General features: G+C 42.6%; 1 protein-coding gene and 1 long non-coding RNA gene across 9 annotated transcripts in view; one reads left to right on the plus strand and one right to left on the minus strand.

Annotated features, from left to right (window-relative positions):
- cux2b (cut-like homeobox 2b) overlaps positions 1-21,838 on the plus strand; it is a 361,816-nt gene that overhangs the window by 151,342 nt on the left and 188,636 nt on the right. The gene's annotated exons all lie outside the window — the stretch shown is intronic.
- Positions 15,386-18,585, minus strand: LOC140190900 (uncharacterized). Its single transcript, XR_011883714.1, has 2 exons — positions 18,486-18,585; positions 15,386-15,823 (listed from the first exon to the last, which is right to left on the minus strand). It is a non-coding gene; the product is annotated as an uncharacterized lncRNA (long non-coding RNA).

Below are 21,838 nucleotides of genomic sequence, written 5' to 3' on the forward strand. Positions count from 1 at the left end.
TCTTATATTGCCATTTCCTTTGGATGAACTTTGGAAGAGGATGAACTGTTGACAGATTTCTTCATAGCTTTGATCCCTTAGCCTGTGATTTCATATCGGACGGGAGGTATACTCACTACAGAGGAAAATTGTCCTACTTTGCCATTTCCTTTCAGCAGCTCAGGCATTTATCAGGAGATAGCGTCCCACCCTGTAACTTAGTGAATCCAGAACAGAAAAAGCCTTGGCTTGATTGTGTGAGGGTCAGGGGACTTTAATCCGGTGAGGAGAAAATTTGTGTTAGTATACCATGCCATTTCATGTGAATGTTACTGTTAAAAGCTTTTCCTAAATAATTAGAGGTCTTTTATGAACAAGATTGTATCTTTTTAATCTTAGGTTTTTTTTTCCCTTTGTGCCTGCTTTAAGCGGAATGACGCCTGTTGTTTCTTATCTACTTGTACCTGAATAATTATGAGTTTTTATTTCTGGGGATTTTTTTTCTCTTGTTTATCAAGCGGAACGACTTTGTTTTGAGAACTGAACCAGAATCAGGTTTATTATCCCCGACGTATGTGGTGACGTTTGTTTTGCCTCGTTAGTACAGATCCATACTTTCAATAAAGTTACGAGAAGTTGCAGTAAGAATATAGAACAAGTAAACAGTGAAGAGAGGAAGGTTAGTGAGGCAGTGTTCATGGACCTTTCAGAAATCTGATAGCAGAGGGAAGAAGCTGCTCCTAAAACTTTGAGTATCTGCAGGTTCCTTGTGGTGGTATTGAGAAGATACCATATCCTGGATGGTGAAACTATAATGTTTCTGTATTTTTTTCCCACTTTGCCCACAGTAAGCACATCATCTCTCCTTCCATTTTAATAATGTGCCAATCCCAACCAAGTAGTACAGTTTTGTCTTTTGAGGGGCAGGTTTGGGTTCGATGCCATTGTCTTCTCCAGCCAAGCTCATCATCCTTCAGAAAAAGAAGGTGCTAGTTATTTTCATTCATGGAGGTATGATTGTTATTGTGTATTCATACATAATTGGAATTGGATTGAATTACCAAAGGTAATTTTGTAGAGCCATTTACAGCACTGAGGCAGGACAAAGAAAGACTGTTGCTATGGCAGTAGACCATCCTTGTGTTTGTGAATTGTATTCTATTCCTTACTGTACACAGACCAGCAAAATGACAACGTATCAACCTGGCTGTTAGGACATGTGCAGTCTTTTTTCTTCTATCCCCACCACCGGGCCGGACTGAAGGGGTCAGGGTGTTGGGACTGGAGACAAGGCACGTGTCAGTTCCGCCTGGCCCCCCGTGGCCTGCTCCAGCTGCAGCGATGAGCGGCTTCGTGTCTGTGGACCCGCAGTGTTTACTCAGCTCTGCGATGAACTGAGGCTGGCTGTGACCTACACAAGCGAGAGAAAACTTGCAGATGCTGGAAATCCGAGCCACACACACAAAATGCTGGAGGAACTCAGCAGGCCAGGCAGCATCTGTGGAAGCGAGTACAATCAATGTACATTGACTGTACTCTGTACGTGCTGCTCGGCCTGCTGGGTTTCTGCAACATTTTGTGTGCGTTGAGGCTGTGACCTACTTTGATTGTAGTGATACCTGGCCTTCTGTCTTTCATAAGACTTGCAGTTCTGAATGTTACTTGCCTACAGTTATTGTCTGCAAAATTTCTTTCTTTCTGCACATTCATTGGATGTTCGGTCTTTTTTTTAATGGGTTCTTTTGGGATTTCTTTGTTATGTGACTGTCTGGAAGGAGACAAATCTCAAGATCGTATAATGTATACATACTTTGATAATGTACTTTGAACCATGAAAGCCCAATATTCCATGACGATAATGGAGAAAGGAAGGGGCCCGGGCTGAAGACTTTTGGCCACAAAGAGATGCGTATGGAATAAGAGATAAAGGAAAAACTCAACATCATGGGATATGGATGGTGTTGTGACTGTATGAAGTCACTGGAGAGACACTGAAGCTGGTGGATAGAGAAGTCTTTATTTAACGTAACAAGCAGGCATCATACTGGAGACACATTTGGAAGAGGCTTGGCCTGCCCAATATTACATGACATGTTTATGTGCTCACAATCAAAGGTTATGGCAGGGCAATTCTATCGTTGTAATTTGTCCACAATGATTCCTTTGAATTGCATATAAATTTCGAACACCTAGATCTTCCCACCAACACTCCAGACACCAGAAGTGAATGTTAATTACTGTTGTCTCTAAGCTGCATTCATGCAGATGCAGACATCTCAGGTCAATGGTATTGCAGTCAACCACAGTATGTAACGCCAAGAATGCCATAGTTCTGAGCTGCATTTTGAACTCTCTCTACAATCTGCATTCAGATCTGAAGACTGATTACTGTTGAAATTAGTGTTTGCTATATTGCAAAACTCCAGAATGCGCCCTCACAGATAGGAGCTTTGGAAATTTCTGCTCTCTGAGAGGGAGGGTGAGGGGGGGTAGTTTTTGTTGAAACACTGACAATGGTGAATGAGGGAGTGGAACTGCAGACCAGGGTAGCTGTGAGATTGTGAGCTGATGCCATTGCAGAGAGCAGTTGAGCGTGTGTTTTCTGACACAAAGTGTGAAGCAAGGAACCCAGGATACAGAGATCCTGGAAGCACAAAGCACAGGTCCACCCCACATTTCAAACTCTCTACTTAGGGACACCTGTGACTGGGAGGCCACTGGGATGGGTGGGGGTGGATTTGCCAACTGCTGTGGGACTGCCTGGTGGAACTGGACATCTCCACTTGCCCTTACTTCCCCAGGAAGGGCAGCCAGCTTTCCCATCACTGCTGCTTCTGTGGTCCTCTCCCACATGTGTTTTCCTCACTTCCAGCTGAATAGATGGTTTGGACTGTGAACCGTTCTCGGGTAACCCAGGAACTGCCTTGTGACTGCGAGAGGGATTGGACCTGAAGACTTGAGTTCTGATGGGTGGTATTTATGAGGGGTGATTGATAAGTTTGGGCCTAAGGTAGAAGGAGTCAATTTTAGAAAACCTAGCACATTTATTTTTCAACATAGTCCCCTCCTACATTTACACACTTAGTTCCAGCGGTCGTGGAGCATACGGATCTTGGACCTCCAGAAAGTGTCCACAGCAGGGGTGATTGATAAGTTTGTGGCCTAAGGTAGAAGGAGACGAGTTATACAGCTCTTGTTACATGCACATGCCGGTCAACTCTGAGTGATTATGCAGAAAGTTTGAAGTTAATAACTCATCAGTGGTGATTGATAAATTCGTGGCCTAAGGTAGAAGGGGATGAGTTATTAACTTCAAACTTCCTGCATAATCACTCAGAGTTGAACTGCATATGCATGTAACGAGAGCTGTATAACTCATCTCTTTCTACCTTAGACCACAAACTTATTAATCACCCCTCATAAGTTGGAGCCAGAGGCATTTGTTAGGAAGTGATGCCATTGTAGAAGTGAGTTTTGGTCAGCAACTTTATCCAAAATTATTAGGGACGATTAAGGTGAAGGAAATGGATCCCAAAGAACATAGGAGAATGAAGGGAGCTTTGATAGATCTGTACAAAATTATGAGGAGTGCACTGTAGATCAGCGGTCCCCAACCACTGGGCCGTGGACCAGTACCGGGCCGCAAAGCATGCGCTACCGGGCCGCAAGGAAACGATATGATTTGGCGATATGAGTCAGCTGCACCTTTCCTCATTCCCTGTCACACCCACTGTTGAACCATTACGCACGTGAAGTCATTACCCGCGCGTCATCCACGTCAGCACGGGAAGGAGATCAACTCCTCGAGCTTGCAAATGACGGCCGGCTGAAAAGTATGTTTGACATAACATCTCTGCTGGCATTCTGGATCAAAGTCAAGGCTGAATATCCTGAGATAGCCACGAAAGCACTGAAAACGTTGCTTCCATTTCCAACATATCTCTGCAATGAATGCAACGAAAACTAAATTGCGGAATAGACTGGACATAAGGAACCCACTTCGAGTATCACCGTCTCCCATCACCCCTCGATGGGACTGTCTTGTTGCAGGGAAACAAGCCCAGGGCTGCCACTGATTCAGCGATATTGCTGTGTTACAATGATTTTATATGTTCATACGGGGAAAATACGTGCTGTGTGTTTAATATCCAAACGTTACTTAAAATGTTATGATGCTATTGACTTACTTATATAACCATATAACAATTACAGCACGGAAACAGGCCATATCGGCCCTTCTAGTCCGTGCCGAATGCTTACTCTCACCTTGTCCCACCGACCTGCACTCAGCCCATAACCCTCCATTCCTTTCCTGTCCATATACCTATCCAGTTTTTCTTCAAATGATAATATTAAACCTGCTTCTGCCACTTCTACTGGAAGTTTGTTAAACATTTACTTCAAGCTCCCCTGTCCTCCCCTGATAATTGACTTACCACTATATTCATGCGAGGAAAATATGCGCTGTGCTTAATATTAAATTCGTTAGATAAACCCTTTTAGTAACGAAATTGAGTGTATTAGCCACTTACCACCTATATTCCAGTCGTGATTAACACCCCCCCCCCCGAGCAGAATCACTAAAAATGATTTGCAGGGAAAAACATCGGCAGGTACACGCATGGGCAGGTCACGCATGCACACTGGTGCCCACACAAGGCTTCATGGTCATTGTAGTCTTTCTCTGGGTAAACACAACGTATTTGACTGCTGTTCTTGTCCATTGGCAACCCTACCACCCCCCCCCCCCCAAGGTCAGCCAGTCCGCAAGAATATTGTCGATATTAAACCAGTCCGCAGTGCAAAAAAGGTTGGGGACCCCTGCTGTAGATAGACTAATTGCAAGCAGGCTTTTTCCTCTGAGGTTGGTTGAGATTAGAGCTAGAGGTCATAGGTTAAGGGTGAAAGGTGAAATATTTAGGATGGCACGGTAGCGTAGTGGTTAGCACAATCCTTTACAGTGCAGGCAACCCAGGTTCAGTTCCTATGGCAGCCTGTAAGGAGTTTGCACAATCTCCCTGTGACCGCATGGATTTCCTCCAGGTGGTAGTTTCTTCCCACAGTCCAAAGGCGTACTGGTTGGTAGATTAATTGTAAATTGTCCTGTTTTAAGGCTAAGATTAAATTGGGGGATTGCTGGGCAACGTGGCCTGAAGATCCAGAAAGGCCTACTCCATGCAGCATGCCAATAAATAAATAAGTTTAACCTGGACTAGATGGGCCGAAGGGTTTGTTTTGGTGTAGTAGTGCTCTGTCTCTATGACTCTAAATCACACAGCTTCTTCACAATGGAGGTTCCGGAAAGACGGATGCAGTGAATAGAACCATAATCAAAACAGAGGTCTGCAGGCGCCAGAAATCTGAAATAAAAATAGAAAAAGGGAAACCTCAACAGGTTCAGCAGCACATGTAGAAGTGTTCATTGCCTTTATTCAAAAAAAGTTATAAAAGCAATTATCAGATTGAAACAAGATCAAGAGTATTTGTGAAGAATTATTGCAGGGTAATTGCTTTGCTAAAGTGCTTTCAGTTCTAATCATTTGTTGAATCTGGAATGAAATTCTCGCTGCATTGATATAGAGAAAGAGGCTTTTCTGTTTCTCTCTGGGTTTTTTTTGTTTGCAAAGTGCACTGATGAAGGGAAATAAGAATGGAAGTGTGGGCTCTGGTTCACGGATTCATTAATGATAATCTCAAGTTACCAGAAAGCACAGAGGATTTGTGCTTTTCTTTTTATTTGGTTAGTGGGAGTAGCAAAACAAGATTAACTAGCAGCTGGCTGGCTGGTTCATGAGCATGGGTAAACATTAGTACTTGGAGTTTGCAATGTTCAAAGTACATTTATTATCGAAGTATGTATACTATATACAACCTTGAGATTCATCTGCCTACAGACAGCCACAAAGCAAAGAAACCCATTAAAGAATGAAAGCAGTCGAGCAGATTTAAAAAAAACATGCAAACAATAAAAGTCAGCAAATAACGTTCAGAACTGCAGCAGTGATCTCTGATCTGGTCCGACATTTACGTGCCGGGCAGCACTTAATTAATTAGCTTGTTTAGTTCGGCTTTTTTCTTAAAGAGGCTTTCCGGCCACCGCTGTACCGCTGCATTCTTCGCAGCCCGGAGGTTGGGGACCGCTGAATTATAAGTCACTTATAAGTCAATAGAATCATAAAATTTTTAGTAATGTTTGGATATTAAACACACAGTGCATATTTTCCCTGTATGAACATATAAAATCATTGCAACACACCAATATTGCTGAATCAGTGGGAGCCCTGGGCTTGTTTCCCTGTGACAAGACAGTCCTATCGAGGGGTGATGGGAGACAGCGATACTCGAACGGGATCCTTATGTCCAGTCTATTCTGCAATTTAGTTTTTGGTGCATTCATTGCAGAAAACTCCGCTTCGCAGAAATATGTTGGAAATGGAAGCAACATTTTCAGTGCTTTCGTGGCTATCTCAGGATATTCAGCCTTGACTTTGATCCGGAATGCCAGCAGAGATATTATGTCAAACATACTTTTCAGCCCACCGTCATTTGCAAGCTTGAGGAGTTGATCTTTTTCCCGCGCTGACATGGATGATTCACCGGGGACATTCACAAATGGGTCACGGACCCATTCCTTTGCACGTCTTGGGTCACTGATGACCTCGCGTGTGTTAAAATTTAACAGTGCGTGACAGGGAATGAGGAAAGGTGCAGCTGACTCATATCGTTTCATATTGTCAAATCATATTGTTTCCTCACGGCCCGGTGGTTGGGGACCACTCTTAGCACAAAGAGAGACCAATCAGGATGCTCGCTCTCCCTCTCAAAAAAATCTATTTCCGGGATATTGTATGTAATTTCCGGGCGTCAGGGAAACACTATCGATATGCAGGAGACTCCCGGAACTTCCAGGAGAGGCGTGATGTCTGCCATTACCTGTAGGCCACAGTGTCAGTGTAGCGCAGGGACGAGTAGGCCTCACGGAACAGTGAGCTGGACGCTGGCCCACCCCTCCCCTCCAACCCCGACACCCTGACCTATTCGATCTGGCCCGGCGCTTAACTCGTCCAAACCTCGGGCGGTTCCTCAGTCTCGGACCTGGGCCCTGCCGCTTCAACTCGGCCCGTACCTGGCCCTTCCAGTTCGGCCTGGCGAACTGCTTCAAAAGCAAAAGCTTGTTTTTCTTCAAAATTTTTCTGGAGTTACTACATTAGTCTGCATTATCTACTGGAAACTTGGGAAAAGAGTTTTTGATATCGGACCTTCTAAGAGGCTGCTGCTGCCCAAGACAGACTCCTGCAGAAATGGTGGAAATCCTCCACTGTGAATTGATTGTGAGTTCGACTGCCTCAGGCAAAAATTTGTCAATGGATTTTGATGTGCTTAGAGCCTAGTTACTGATGCTGTGTGGGAATTGGTGATGTGATCTGTCTTCCCAAGTAGTGGGACATCAACATATACATTTGGATCTATCCATGCTGCGGCAAACCGAAATGGGTTTACGTTGCTAAGTACTGTTTGCCTTTAATATTAGAACAGCCCAAGTGCACAATGCTGTTCTTTTGGGTATCAAACTGAACTCAGTAATTGAAGGGAAAGATTAGTCCTTAAAAATTCATGAACCATGGCACGAAGAGTTTTCAAATACCAAGGATTTACCAGTTGCATTGGAAACACAATTCAATACAAAACAAATAATTTTGTCGTTCGCAAGACCATAATAAAGACATTAAGGATTTTGCAAAATGCAAGTTCTCCCATGTGGTAGGAGATCTTGGCCTGTATCCTACAGTTAGTAGTGAAGCAATGGCACTCCCTGACCTTGAAGAAAGCTGCAGGTTAGTGTCAAGCAATCTCTGGGGTGTGGATTGCCCCTTTTCCGATGTTTGTTTGCTTTCTGACCAAATTTAGTCGGCTCTTTCTTGGGTACTAGCCTACAAAGTACCCAGGACATCTTCAACAAGCAGTGTCTCAGAAAGGCAGTGTTCATTACTAAGGACCCCCAGCACCCAGGCCATGCCCTTTTCTCACTGTTACCATCAGGTAGGAGGTATAGGAGCCTGAAGGCACGCACACAGTGATTCAGGAACAGCTTCTTCCCCTCTGCCATCCAATTTCTGAATGGACATTGAATCCATGAACACTACCCCACCTTTTTAATATACATCATTTCTGTTTTTGCGCAATTTTTAATGTATTTAACATGTGTATACTGCAATTGATTTACTTATTTAGATTAGATTATGAGGATACTCAGTCCTCGTTTATTGTCATTTAGTAATGCATGCATTAAGAAATGATACGATACAATTATTTATTATTATTATAATTTTTCCTCTTCTATATTATGTATTGCATTGAACTGCAGCTGCTGAGTTAACAAATTTCACAATATATGCTGGTGATAATAAACCTGATTCTGAATATTTCCAGTAATTCCTGTTTTTTCCCCAGCTTCAGTGGTTGAGAAGCATCACGGTTTACAAAATGATAAGAGGCATAGATTGAGTGAATAGCCGGAAACTTTTTCCCAGAGTGGAAGTATCTAATTCGAGGGAGCATATTTTAAGGTGATTGATGCCCCTCTCCCATGCTTTCCTCCGGAGACAGGCTTTGTTTTTAGACAGAGTGGTGGGTGCTTGGAACTCCTTGCCAAGATGGTGGTGGAGTCAGATACATTTAGGAGACTCTAAATCGGAGTTGGAAGCACGGGGTCCACGGACCCCTTCCTTAATGGCGTTGGTCTGTGACATAAAAATGGTTGGGAACCCCTACTGTAGATGGTAGAAAAATGGAGAGCCGTGTGGGGGGTTCAAAGGCTCGTTTTATTGTCACAAGTATGCAATTACAATACAACTCTGATACTTGCCTTCTACAGATAGCCATTTAAACACAGGAAGACCATGGGTGTTGATGAAAGAAAAGGTATCAACTCTTAGGAGGGTTAGATTGATGTTAAGAGCAGGTTAAAAGGTTGGCACAACATTGTGGGCCGAAGGGCTTGTGCTGTAATGTTCACCTGGATATTGTCAAGTTGAAGTGCAGTTAGAGTGAATGGCAACAGTTTCCCCATCGTTAGTACTGAGCAAACTGCTGTTGAATGTTTGGAAACGTTATGGGTGGGGCTTGGCACTAGGTTAGTCCTTTGTTTACAGATATGTTGGTTGGAAGAAATATTTGATAGAAGTTTGAAAATTTGAAGGTTGGGGAGAGTGGTAGATATTTATGTGGTAGGATATTTAAGATAGATAGAATAAAGAAGGGCAGAGTTTGCAAGTTAGGGAGTGTCAGAACTAGTTTGATTATAGGAGAATATTGGCCTTGCTGTGCAATATAAGTAACAGCATTAACTTGCAAAGAGAGATTAATAGATAAATAACACACAAAATGCTGGAGGAACTCAGCAGGTCAGGCAGCATCTACGAAGGGGAAGAAAGCTGTCGATGTTTCGGCCTGAAACGTCGACTGTTTATCCATTTCCATGGATGCTGCCTGACCTGCCGAGCTCCTCCAGCATTTTGTGTGGATCATGCTCGATTTTCCAGCATCTGCAGAATCTCTAGTGTTTACTAATAAGATCAAGTGACTGGTTGCAACCTTGCCAGATGGGTTTCATTGTTGGGAAAGTCAAATCAACTTTGAATTGTGGAGAGTATTGAATTGTCCTTCACAATGCAAGTTGGAAGCAATGAAACCCCCTGAAAAAAAATACGTGTGAGACCGCATATAGAGGCTGAAAATCATCTGTGATTTATACCTTGAACAGGTGTTCTCAACCTGGGGTGCATGGACCCCTCAGTTAATGGTAAGGGTCCATGGCTTAAAAAGGTTGGGAACTCCTGCTCTAGAGGATGGGAGTAACACACACATAATGCTGGAGGAACTCAGCAGGCCAGGCAGCATCTATGGAGAAAGAATACAGTCGACGTTTCTGGCTGAGACTCTTCAGCAGGACTCAGCCCGAAACATCGACTGTACCCTTTTTCCATAGATGCTGCCTGGCCTGCTGAGTTCCTCCAGCATTTTGTGGACATTACTCGGATTTCCAGCATCTGCAGATTTTCTCTTGTCTGTTGTTCGAGGAGGGGGGTGTATGGGAGCAGTGTTGTGGCTGTGCACAGCTCAGCGTAGATAGAGCCTTGTTCTGAGACCAGATCCTTAGGTTCTCATAAGTATAAAATGGAGGCTGAAATATATCACGATATTCAATATTTGACCAAAAAGTAGCGCAGTAACTCTTTCAAACTTGTTTTTTATTCTGCTTGAGGATAAAAGACTAAAGATTGGTCAAGAACACCATGCAGTAGTACTAAGCAGTCACTGTGACATATTGAAATGTGTCATTGCATAAGCAGCTGCAGTGTATTACCAGAATGTATTTCTCTAGTCAGAGTCAAAGCCAGCCTGTAGCTGGGTCCTGCTGACCTCTGATCAGGTAGCTAGGCTCTTATGCCAGGATTTACCCAATTCAACCCAAGTTAAACAGAATGGCACTTGGGTTGAATTGGTACAGGGTTGTAATGTTGTCCTGTGTGGGATTTTGAAGGTCGAGGGGTTGTCTGAGTAACACTCTCAAAATATTAACAAGAACTTTATTTTAACGAGAATTTTTTTTCCTTAGCAAAATAGAGGGCTGTGTGCTAGGGAAATTCCAAGCAGTTTCTGGAGTAGGTTACATGGTCGGCACAACGTTGTGGGCCGAAGGGCCTGTAATGTGCTGTAGGTTTCTATGTTCTATGTCACTGATTGGTAAGGTGCAGAAACTATATCTCTGCTGGCTGGCAAGTCTCGGGAATAGAGTTTGGCCATGATTCCTCTTTCGTGCTCTGAGAAGAGTTTTGAACTTCATACACAAACAGCAATTCATACTAGCGTAAATAATTTTAAATCTGAAATGCCAGAGTTATTAAGAAATGTCTATAAAGCACAGATATATGGAATTGGATCACAAATTAGTCATAATCTTATAACGGCAAAGGCACAAGGATGTAGCAACCTCAAGTGGATAATGGCTTCTCCCTGGTCGTACATTCCCATGGGAATGCAACACTGGCTTGCCTGTTGAGTACTGATTCTCTTTAAGCTAAAACATTTCTTCATGAAGCAGATGTCATGTTGTCCAGCAGATAGGTTTCTTGTAAATATTGCCATCTCATGGACCACTTGCATCTTAAAGGAGCGGAGTATAACAGAATTTATTGGGAGGAGCATGCAGCAAGCTTGCAAGTTAACATGTTAATTCACAGTGCTGTTTCCAACTTGGTGGGGCCTGAGTTGTGACTTCAATCAGCTGGGATTCACCACTCTAACTGGTGCTCACAGTTTGCATCCTGCTCTCACTACTGCCCGTTACACTATGGATGTTTAGGGCAGCAATGAAGGTCCTCCATCACTGGCAGTGTTCAGGGCTTCCTTCATCATGTCAGTAGCTTTGGTTTTCACTCGTGTCAGTCATGCAAGTCCCAGGTGGAGACTCAGGAATACCGTTGCACTCGGATGTAGAAGGATTCTTCATTGCCGTTTCTCTGACAGTTCTATTTTACCAGTCAGGGTTGTTAGCCCTGAGCTGAACCCCCGAACCTGGAGGACCGGTGGACCATTCTTGATCTGGCCTCCACCCTTTGACCTGTTTGGCACGAGTGACCCTACCAAGAGCCAAAGCACAAAATCCCGACACCAGCCAGCATAGCTCTCCAGATCATTGAGACAAGCTTGTGGTCCTCTTGGAGGATTATGTAAATGTTATGCCCTGTAATGACTAACCAGCTCTGTAGCTAAAGGGAATTTATTTTGTCTGCAAGGGTGACTACATAATAAAATTCTGTTTCTGCTTTGGGGTGATTTCATTATTCCTAACGTGGTAGAATTTAGTGGGCTTTTTTCGAGTTTAATATGTACCAGGAATGGAGGTTGAACAGAATGTCATCAGCTGTACGTAACTTGGGACATCCTGAAAACTCCCTCATGGAAGCTGTGATTCTGAAGCATTTGGTTTCCTAATACAATTCCCTTGTAGATTAGATTTTTGTTCATAAAGCTTGCCAAAAAGATATAGATAAATAATATTTAAAATCTGGTTGACAAAGTACAATATAAGCCAGTTAAGTAAACAGAAATCAATGGGGTGACTTTGAACTGCTTTACTCAAGATACTGACAGACAAGAGAATTGTGAGGTGTATTGTGACAATGATCTGTTAGGTGTATTGAAATCAGCTCAAATTTTGTTGTAGTAAAATTGAGATGAGTATCGCCTTTATTGTTTGAAAATAATACACGTTGGTTATACTGAAAAATACTTTGCTTTTTGGTGGTTTGAGCATTATTAACTGGTCTTGCCACGTTTTTGTAGTTGGTAGATTTTTGGAGGGTGTGTGTGTGTGTGTGTGTGTGTGTGTGTGTGTGTGTGTGTGTAGTTTGTTCTGACCTTTGATTGAAAGGTGTTGTGTTTTTTTTAAACTTAGTGAAGGCTGTAATAAAAAAAACCTGGCATTTTGGGCTGTGTACGCAGCCAGAAGATTGAGTGACCTCGAGCTGAAGCTGACATTTGTGGTCTCAGTTCACTTCCTTGACGCCAAAAGAAAGGGCCAGAACCAAAAGAAAGATTAACTACTGGAAATAAAGCAGTGGCTGTCTGACCTTGTACATGGCATGATGCTTAACAGTTATGGATTCGGTGACAAGGAGCTATGAAAACAAGAAAGGGCCATATGATTCTCTGCCAAGATGAGTCTTAATGATGCACGTTTGTAGTCGATGAGCTTTAAGCTGTAATCTAACACTAACATCTTCTGTGGGGACCCAGTTCATGTTTGGTTAACGTGTTAAATCACAGTGCTCTATCCTACATTGTGGGGCCTGAGCTGTGACTTCAATCAGCTGGGATTCACTACATTGGTTCTGACAGCGCACGTTAATATTCTGTCAGCAAGAATTTGACAATGTCACTATTTTGGAGGTAGCTGCCATTCACAAAAGCAGCAAAGAAGCAAATGACTGCCAGAGGTTCAAAGGTTTAATGCTTGCTGGTCAAAGCGCCAAATCCAATAAAGCACAGAATTTAAGCCCCACTCAAATACTAATGGAAATCAGCCAGCACACAGTTAAGAAAAAAAAGAGTAGATAACTTAATTAAGGTAGCTGTACAGAGTTTGTCATTCATTCATCCTATTTTTTTTACAATTTGGAAGTAGACCGTTTGGTCCATCAAATCTATACCGGCCGAGAGTGATTTCATCAGTCCCACTTCCTCACCATTTCCCTTGAACTATTCTGAGATACATTCCTATTTTCAATCCATCCTGCCCTTCGAGTATCCACTTACACCTGGGGCAATTCAAAAATAGCCAAGGTGCTTAACAGCCAGCAGGTCTTTGCGAAACTGGAGCACGCTGGGCAAACTCCATGGACTCATCACTGGAGGTTGGCGTTAAAGCCGAGTCACTGGAGCTGCCAGTCTTGTGAGGCACTTTTCATTATGTCCCTTCCTTTATTTCCCGTCTTTTCTTTGGTTTCTAGGCCCACTCTTTGCCACAGGTCTGGAGAACAGAATACGTTTTTAAGATCCAGTTATTTCCAAGTGATTGAGGAAGCACCTTTGGGCTGATTTTGTGAGGCACCTGGGAAGGAGGCTCAGTGAATAGTAATTTGGATCATGTTATAATTCCTGTTGATAAGCAAAAGACCCAGGAGGGAGAGGTGAGATAAAGCTGCTTCATGCAGAGTGTTGATGACAAGGTCTTCCTGCTTCTGCGTGTGGTGGAGATGGAGTCATTTATGGCCTTTGATAAGCCAGTTGAGAGAAAGTAACATGTGGGATTGCCAGGGGAATGGGAATGAAAAGGTGGCTCCACAAGCAGCTGGCATACATCTGATGATGTGAATGGACTCTGTGCCATAATCATTCTATGATACACTTTATTTATAAGGCTGATCAGGAATTTGGAAGACACTGGTAGGCAGAAACTCCCAGGGAAATTAATTTGCACTACGCTTTCTGTAGCACCAGTTTGTTTTGGCATGAATTTTCAGAATCAAGATCAGGTTTAATATCACTGTCACGTGTCATGAAATTTGGTGTCTTTGCAGCAGAAATACCATGCAATACATAATAAAAGGGGGTAAAACTGTATTACAGTAAATATATTTACTGCAATTCATGTTTTTTTCTCCATTCTATATCTATTTCCTTCTAGTTTTTATTTTTGCACTAATTTAACTATTTTATACATCTATATAGATATACACATAACATAATGCGTGGAGAGGGGAGACTTGCAGCTTGGGCAACTGCCAGTCTTCCATACGACCTTGCCCAGGCCTCAGTCAACATTGAAATCGGTGGACAGCCGAAGAAGAAGTGTGTATATTTAACTATAACATTTTTAAAAAGTAGTGAGGTAGTGTTCATCGGTTCAATGTCCATTCGGAAATCGGATGGCGGGGGAAGAAGCTGTTCCTGAATCACTGAGTGTGTGCCTTCAGGCTCCTGTACCTCCTCCCTGATGGTAGCAATGAGAAGACGGCATGTCCTGGGTGATGGGGGTCCTTAATGATGGACGCTGCCTTTTTGAGGGATTGCTTCTTGAAGATGTCCTGGATACTACAGAGGCTAGTGCCCATGATGGAGCTGACTAAGTTTATTAAGTCACTTTTGTTTCAGTAGGCAACACAATTCAGCTATATGAAGGTATCTGTAGTTCTTGGTGGACATTACTTATTGCCTTAAACTCTAGCTTGATCGCAATTATAGTGTCTGTATTAGTCTGTTGCTTTGCAATAAGGTGTAAGTATAGAAAAGTTACTAATTTTTTCAAGAGTGTTACACATTAACTAAAATAAAACTAAATATCACCTTCAATGAACATGGAATTTTATATAAAAAGGACCTTGTTGTCAAGAACACCCTTTAAGTAACTTATTGTCTGATGACATGGTAAATGACCCCTGACCCAGAGTCTGCCTGCCCTATTGTGAACTCCCAGAAGCATTTATTTAAATCTTGTATTAATTATATACTTTTAAGCACAAATGTGACAAACTTTTTTTGGGAGCCAGCTAAAATAACAGGCTGAGCTACGTGAATAATTGCATAGTTACCTCGAATTTGAAAGCGTATGGAAAAAGATAACAGAATCTTTAGTTTTTGAATGAAATCCCTCAATCATATCCTACTTTAGACAACCGTGCATGCGGAAAGGATCTTAGCAATGTTGGCCTGGAGGAAGGATGCTATTGCCTTTATCGATAAGAGAGTGCTTAATACCTTAGTGTATTTGGCATCCTCAGTCTCCCTGTTGCCGTCTTTTCAGTATTAATATTATCTCTGGATTTCTATCATTGTTCACATTCAAACCAGTAAACCCTACAAAGAGATTTGCATTTATGTGAGGCTTCATGCTGTTAGGAAATCCAGATTCAAAGTAAATTTATTATCAAAACTCACTCTTGTCACCACATGCACCCCTGAGATTTGTTTTCTGCAGTTATACACAGACAATCCAAGAAAGACAATAGGATCCAGGAAAGGCCACGCCTAACAGGACAGACAACTCATATGCAAAAGACAACAAGCTGTGCAAATGGAAATATAAATAAATATTGAGAACATGAGATGAAGAGTCCTTGAAAGTGAGTTTGTAGGTTGTGGGAACAGTTCAGTGATGGGGCGAGTGAAGTTGTCCCCTCTGGTTCAAGGGCCTGATGGTTGTGGGGTAGTAACTGTTCCTGAATCTGGTGGTGTGGGTCCTAAGGCTCCTGTACCTCTTTCCTGATGGCGGCAGCAGCGAGAAGAGAGCGTGGCCTGGGTGGTAGGAGTCCCTGATGGTGTTGACGGGTTGCATCACGGCCTGGAACAGAAACACCAATGCACTTGAACAGAAGATCCTACAAAAAGTAATGGATATGACCCAGGTAAAGCCACCACCCCCCACCACCACCGAGCAGATCTACACGGAATGATGCAACCTGTCAATGTACTCCCCATCACACACCTATAGAAGTTAGTCAAAGTTTTAGATGTCATGCTGAATCTTCACAGTGTAAGAATTGGCTTCTTTGCATGGGACCAGTACATTTTGGCCCAATTAGCTGAAGTTTCATGGAAATAGTTAAGATATACTACTACTACTACTACTACTCAGGCCTAGGGGGCCGGCGTCAGGCACGATGACGGACTCTCCACTTCTCCCTCTCCCTCATCAGTGTGTTCAGCTCATCTACATTAGCCGTACCACTGTCTTCTAGGAGCGTGTTGACCATAGTCTTGGGAGGGCGCCCAGGGTTCATCCTCCCGTGCTTGGGCTCCCATATGATGACTAGGCTGACAGGTAGCTCAGGTTGGCGTAGACAGTGCCCCGCTAGTTGCAGTCTTATCGCCTCGATTTCAGTGGTCAGCATCGGTAGGTCGTCATAGAGCTCGACGTTCGTCATGTGCTGTTACCGACTCACGTCAAGAGCCATCCGGAGCATTCGTGTATAGCAACCATCCAGAGACTTTCACATCGTTTTGGTGAGTGTCCACGTCTCACATCCGTACGTGAGAATGGACTCTATTACTGCTATGAAGTTAAAATATAAAAATGACAAACTACCGTTTAACTGAGTAGCAAATTGTTTTTTGAAATGAAATGCAGAACAAATTAGAATACTATCAATACTATTACAGTAACATAAAACTATATGTTAGTTTTGAGTAGTTATTGATGGAGAAATTTATCCAGTGAATGCTGCTGTGTTCTTTTGATTGACTGTAAATGAACAAAATCACTGCAGACACTTGGGGTAATTATTTCACCGAGTGTCAAATTGTTTTGAGGCATCTTGGTAAGGGTCTGCAATTTAATCAAAAACCAAAATCAAAAATCACTACTTTTTAAATCAGTGTTCATTGGCCAAAATAAATAACATAACACAAGCATACATGACTGTTACTTTTTTTTTAAAAAACTGTTCACTCGAAGCATGATATAGTGTCCAATATCCACACAGGTACATGCGACTGACACTAGTTAAAAACTGTTTGGAAACAGTCTCCTGTCCCAATTAAGTGGCATAGTGTCCCAAATAAATGATGGGAATCTCAGCTATTGTCTCGATTAGTTTTTGTTCTTCAACAGTTGTCCCAAATAAGCGATAGTTCCAATGAACTGATGCCCCAATTATCTGGAATCCACTGTATTTTTGATAATGACCATGTTTCTTTAATAAAATAATGATGCAAGTTGCTGGAAGTATTTGCAAGATCAGCAGGACCTGCTGTGAAGATTTTGAAAACTAATTTAGCTGCTGATGTTCCACAAGGGTCTGTGTTGGGGCCGCTTCTCTTCACGTTATATGTCAATGATTTGGATGAAGGAATTAACGGTTTTGTGGCCAAGTTTGTGGACAATACAAAAATGGTTGGAGGGGCAGGTGATGTTGATGAAGTGGGGAGTCTTATCGAAGGTCTGTACTAGTAACAGACTGAGGGTAGTGTAGGGATGTATATGGTCATGCACTTTGGCAGAAGGAATAAAAGACCATTTTCAAAAAGGTTTGAAAATTCAGAAATTAGGGCCCCCTTGCAGGATTCCTTAAAAGTTAACTTGCGGGTTTCTTCGTTTCGCGGCTGCCTGCGGGAAGACGAATCTCAGGGTTTGTATACTGCACACAACCCTGATAATAAATGCACTTTGACTTTGAGTTTATTGCCATGGATGGCTGTGGAGGCCAATTTATTGGGGATATTTAAAGCAGAGGTTGATGCGTCCTTGTTTAATGAGGACTGAGGGAGGCAGCTGGAGCATCCGGAGAAAGTGGAGGTTGATAGGTTCTTAGCGAGTAAAGGAGTCGAAGGTTACAGGGAGAAGGCAGGAGAATGGGGTTGAGAGAATAGTAAATCAGCTACGGTGGCATGGCAGAGCAGACACAATGAGCCAAGTGGCCTAATCCTGCTCCTATGTCTTATGATCTTATACCATCAATCCTCATATTCTTTGTCACTTTACTCTATTCTTGTTTTCCAAATGTCTATGTGTTATAAATGCCGATCAGCCCATCATCTATGTCAACAATCAGGGATTATCCAATAATAATAATAATTATTATTATTACTTTATTGTCACTAAACAATTGATATTAGAGATTACAATCATCACAGCGATATTTAATTCTGCGCTTCGCCCTCCCTGGAGTACAAATCGGTAGTAAATATAATAAACATTTAAATTATAAATCATAAATAGAAAATAGAAAATGGGAATTAATCCTATTCCCTACTAATTTCCCTGTATCCTATTCTCCCTGCCTTCCTTCATCCGAATTCTCCGACCAGCCATCCACCTTCGGGGTAATCTAGTGTAAACCAATAACCAACTGACCAGCAAGACTTTGTGATGTCAGAGGAAAGCAAAGTACCCTGGTGACACCACACGTGGTTAGAGGAAGAGACGTGCAATCCCCAGATACGCAGCACCAGAGGTCAGAATAGAACCCAGGTTTTGGGAGCCGAGAGACAACGGTATTACTGACCTTAACGCTGCTGGCAGTTTGATTTTACAGTTTGATTATGCGCGAAATTGTAGAAACTGTCCTTCCTGTGCCCATTCTCAATCAAGACATCAATGCGCTATCTGTATTAACCAAAAGGACCCTCTTGTGTAATTCAGGGAAGTACCCAGTGGTTACAAGAAGTCTTGATTGTAAAGAGGAAATTGTCAACAGTACAATTAATCACATATTGTACAGTTTTGCAACAAAGCTATCAAGTTTTGAAAACAAAAAACCTGTTTTTGGTTAATGTGGTTTTCGGTTGGTGTAAGAACACTTAATTTGGAACTGCTTCTGTAGGGTCCTAGAAATGGGAGATGGTAGGCTGTCGGCTGTAGTACAGGGGTCCCCAACTTTTTTTGCGCTGCGGACCAGTCTAATATTGACAATATTCTTGTGGACTGGCTGATGGGGTGGGGGGTGGTGTTCACATTCAACAGTGCGTGACCAGGAATGAGGAAAGGTGCAGCTGACTCATATCGTTTCATATCGCCAAATCATATCGTTTCCTCGCGGCCTGGTAGCACAGGTTTTGCGGCCCGGTGGTTGGGGACCACTGCTGTAGTGCATAATTAACAGGTAGAAAGGAAATGTTATTTATTTAAATTCTACCGATTAATATTTAGATTTAGTTCTTTTGAATCGTAGTTGATGTATTTGAGGTACCTTGATTTGACAGAGAAAAAGATTTCGCCTATGCTCGCTCTTACTTAAGCCGACCTCACATACTGGGGTATAGGCCGCAGGCCAGAATCCTCTGTCGTGGGCTGGTCTTTCAAGTTGTCTCCAGGTATAGCCCATCTCCTGTCTGTATCCTTCCTCTCCCAGGGACGTTTGGAGTTTCTCGTGGTGTATCTGTAGCTTTTAAGTTTTACAGGGTGGGGTTACTAGCTCCATAACCAACCCCCCCTCCCCCTTTTCACAACTGGCTTGTACAAGGGGGAGCTTTTCTCCTCTGCTTGGTACAACAAAATCCAAGTGGCCCACTGGACTGGAAAGAGGATGACTTAGTTCATGGTTGAATTCATCTATTCCAGTTGTGGCAAGTTGATAGAAAGCAGACCTGGACATTTCCCGTACCTGAGACACAGTTGGGCCCTGTCACTTTACAGAAGGAGCACAAAAAGCAACATCTACTAAATTTAGTTGATCTCAGTCCACAGAAGGCTCCTTTCATATGATTGAATTGAGGCATTGCTGTTAACATTTTTAATAAGATCCAAGGACTGGCTGTTATGGTGGATCAAACCCAATTACAATTTAGATAATGATCACATTTGGTTCCTTCTGTTCTTGATGTCATTTTGTGTGTATTAAATTCTTTACAAGGTGGATCTAAACCATTGTTGTGGAATATTTCAAGGATTATAGAATCCCGTTTAAAATCACAGCAAGGAACACCTCACGCATGTTAAATATGTTCTGGTCTCTTGTGAGACTTCTCATATAAATTAAATGAGTTGAGCATTAGCAAGACTGGGAAGAGAAGTTCCTATTTGTGCCAGGTGATTTCAGAACATAATATATTCGCCTCATAATCATAGCAGTAGTCAATTATATTCCTTTTTAACCCTTGTCTAGAATAGAGAACAAGGATTATGGGGAAGTTCTGTGGCCTGAGCTGTCGTTACAATTTGTCAGTAAGCCCCTCTGAGGCCAGATTGAAGCTTTAAGCGCTTTGAGTTGGGATATCAGAGCAGATATTGGTATTTGCTTAATGCTGTATTTATTTCAGTTGTAACTAACAATTTGTGTTTTAATAGTATCCACATAGAGAATGGCCAGTCGTATTTTAAATGAAATTTTGCCCGAGAAATGTTTGAAGGAAAGAAGAGGTTGGTTGAAGTCATAACTGCAAGCTTGTTAAATTTGGTTTGAAGGGGAGTTTTAAAGGATTGAGATGAGGAGGTGGAAAGGCCAAAGGGAATCTCTGTAACACACATAAAAGTTGCTGTTGAATGCAGTGGGCCAGGCAGCACCTCTTGGAAGAGGTACAGGGGAATCTCTGTGGTCTATCTACCAGAAGACATAACCACAAATGGGAGTGAAAGGGGTGAGATTCAGGGTGAAGAAGTTCAGTGATGGGAAAGGATAAAGTGGTCTGGGGAGTAAAAGAAGTTTTTGTGGATGGGATGGTTGACTGAAGGGTATTAGGGGTAGGGAGCTGTGACACCATCAAGTGATTTAAACTGAATTCAGTCCAGGATAGCTTTAGGAAATTAAGTTGCCTTCAAAGTACATTTATTAACTAAGTATATATACTGTATACAACCTTGAGATTCATCTCCTTACAGGCAGCCACAAAACAAAGAAACCCCAGTAGAACCCATTGGGTCAAGCACCCAATGTGCAGTTTAAAAAAAAATCAAATTGTGCAGGTAACATTCTGAACTGAAGTTCATGAGAGTGATTCCACAGGCACGAAGCCAGACGTAACTGCAGCCCATTCAGGAGCCCCTTAGTTGCAGGCCATAGCCTCAGTTCATCACAGAGATGAGTAAGCCTCTGGCCACAACACCCTGACCTTTTCAATCTGGCCCAGCACTTAGATCAGCCATACCTTGGCTCTTTCCTGGGTCTTGGTCCCCACTGCCTCAACTCTGCCTTGCCTTGGTTCTGCTGCATTGAATTGCCTCTAAGTCTGCTCCAGCCATAGCCAAACATTACAACAAAATGTAACCTAATGAAGGATAATCAGTTTAATTGGATGAAGTTATTTCTTAAATTGGATCAGTGTTGCTTCAATAATAAGTGAGTTAATATGGTGACAAATTAGTGAAACTGGTATGTTCTGTGCTAATTCTTATCAGGCCTTTATGCATGGGACTGTTAGGGCGTATTCTGGAATTAGGTTATGTACCAAGTATTAATTTCAACATCGACCAGTCTTCGGATCTGAATATGGACTGCAGATTGAATTTAAGATGCAGTTCTGAACAATGGTCTTCCTCAAACTGGAGTTGGTTGCAAACCTGGAAACACCCATTCTTTTGAAGACCCTGACCTGGAGTTACACGCAGACTTCGGTTCTTTACGGGAAAGGGACCCATTCTCGGGGGTTTTAGGACTGGCCGTTACCCGACATGCCAGGGGTTTGGCCTGAGAGTCTCACTCGTCTTTGGAAGCCTAAGATCTCGGGGCTCTGGAGACGGGCGGATCGAGGGTTGGTGTCACGGCAGGAGACTCGCATGTCGTCAGGGAGGCCAGAAGATCTTCTGCTGTGGGCCCGAAGACCTGAGATCTTTGCAATCTTCAGACATAGAGCTTGTAAGAAACAACGAAACGGACTTTTAACATCGTAAACCATTGGGTTGTTGTTATGTCTCCTGCTCACT

This window comes from Mobula birostris, chromosome 31, assembly GCF_030028105.1.
Source record: "Mobula birostris isolate sMobBir1 chromosome 31, sMobBir1.hap1, whole genome shotgun sequence".
Classification (NCBI taxonomy): Eukaryota; Metazoa; Chordata; class Chondrichthyes; order Myliobatiformes; family Myliobatidae; genus Mobula; species Mobula birostris.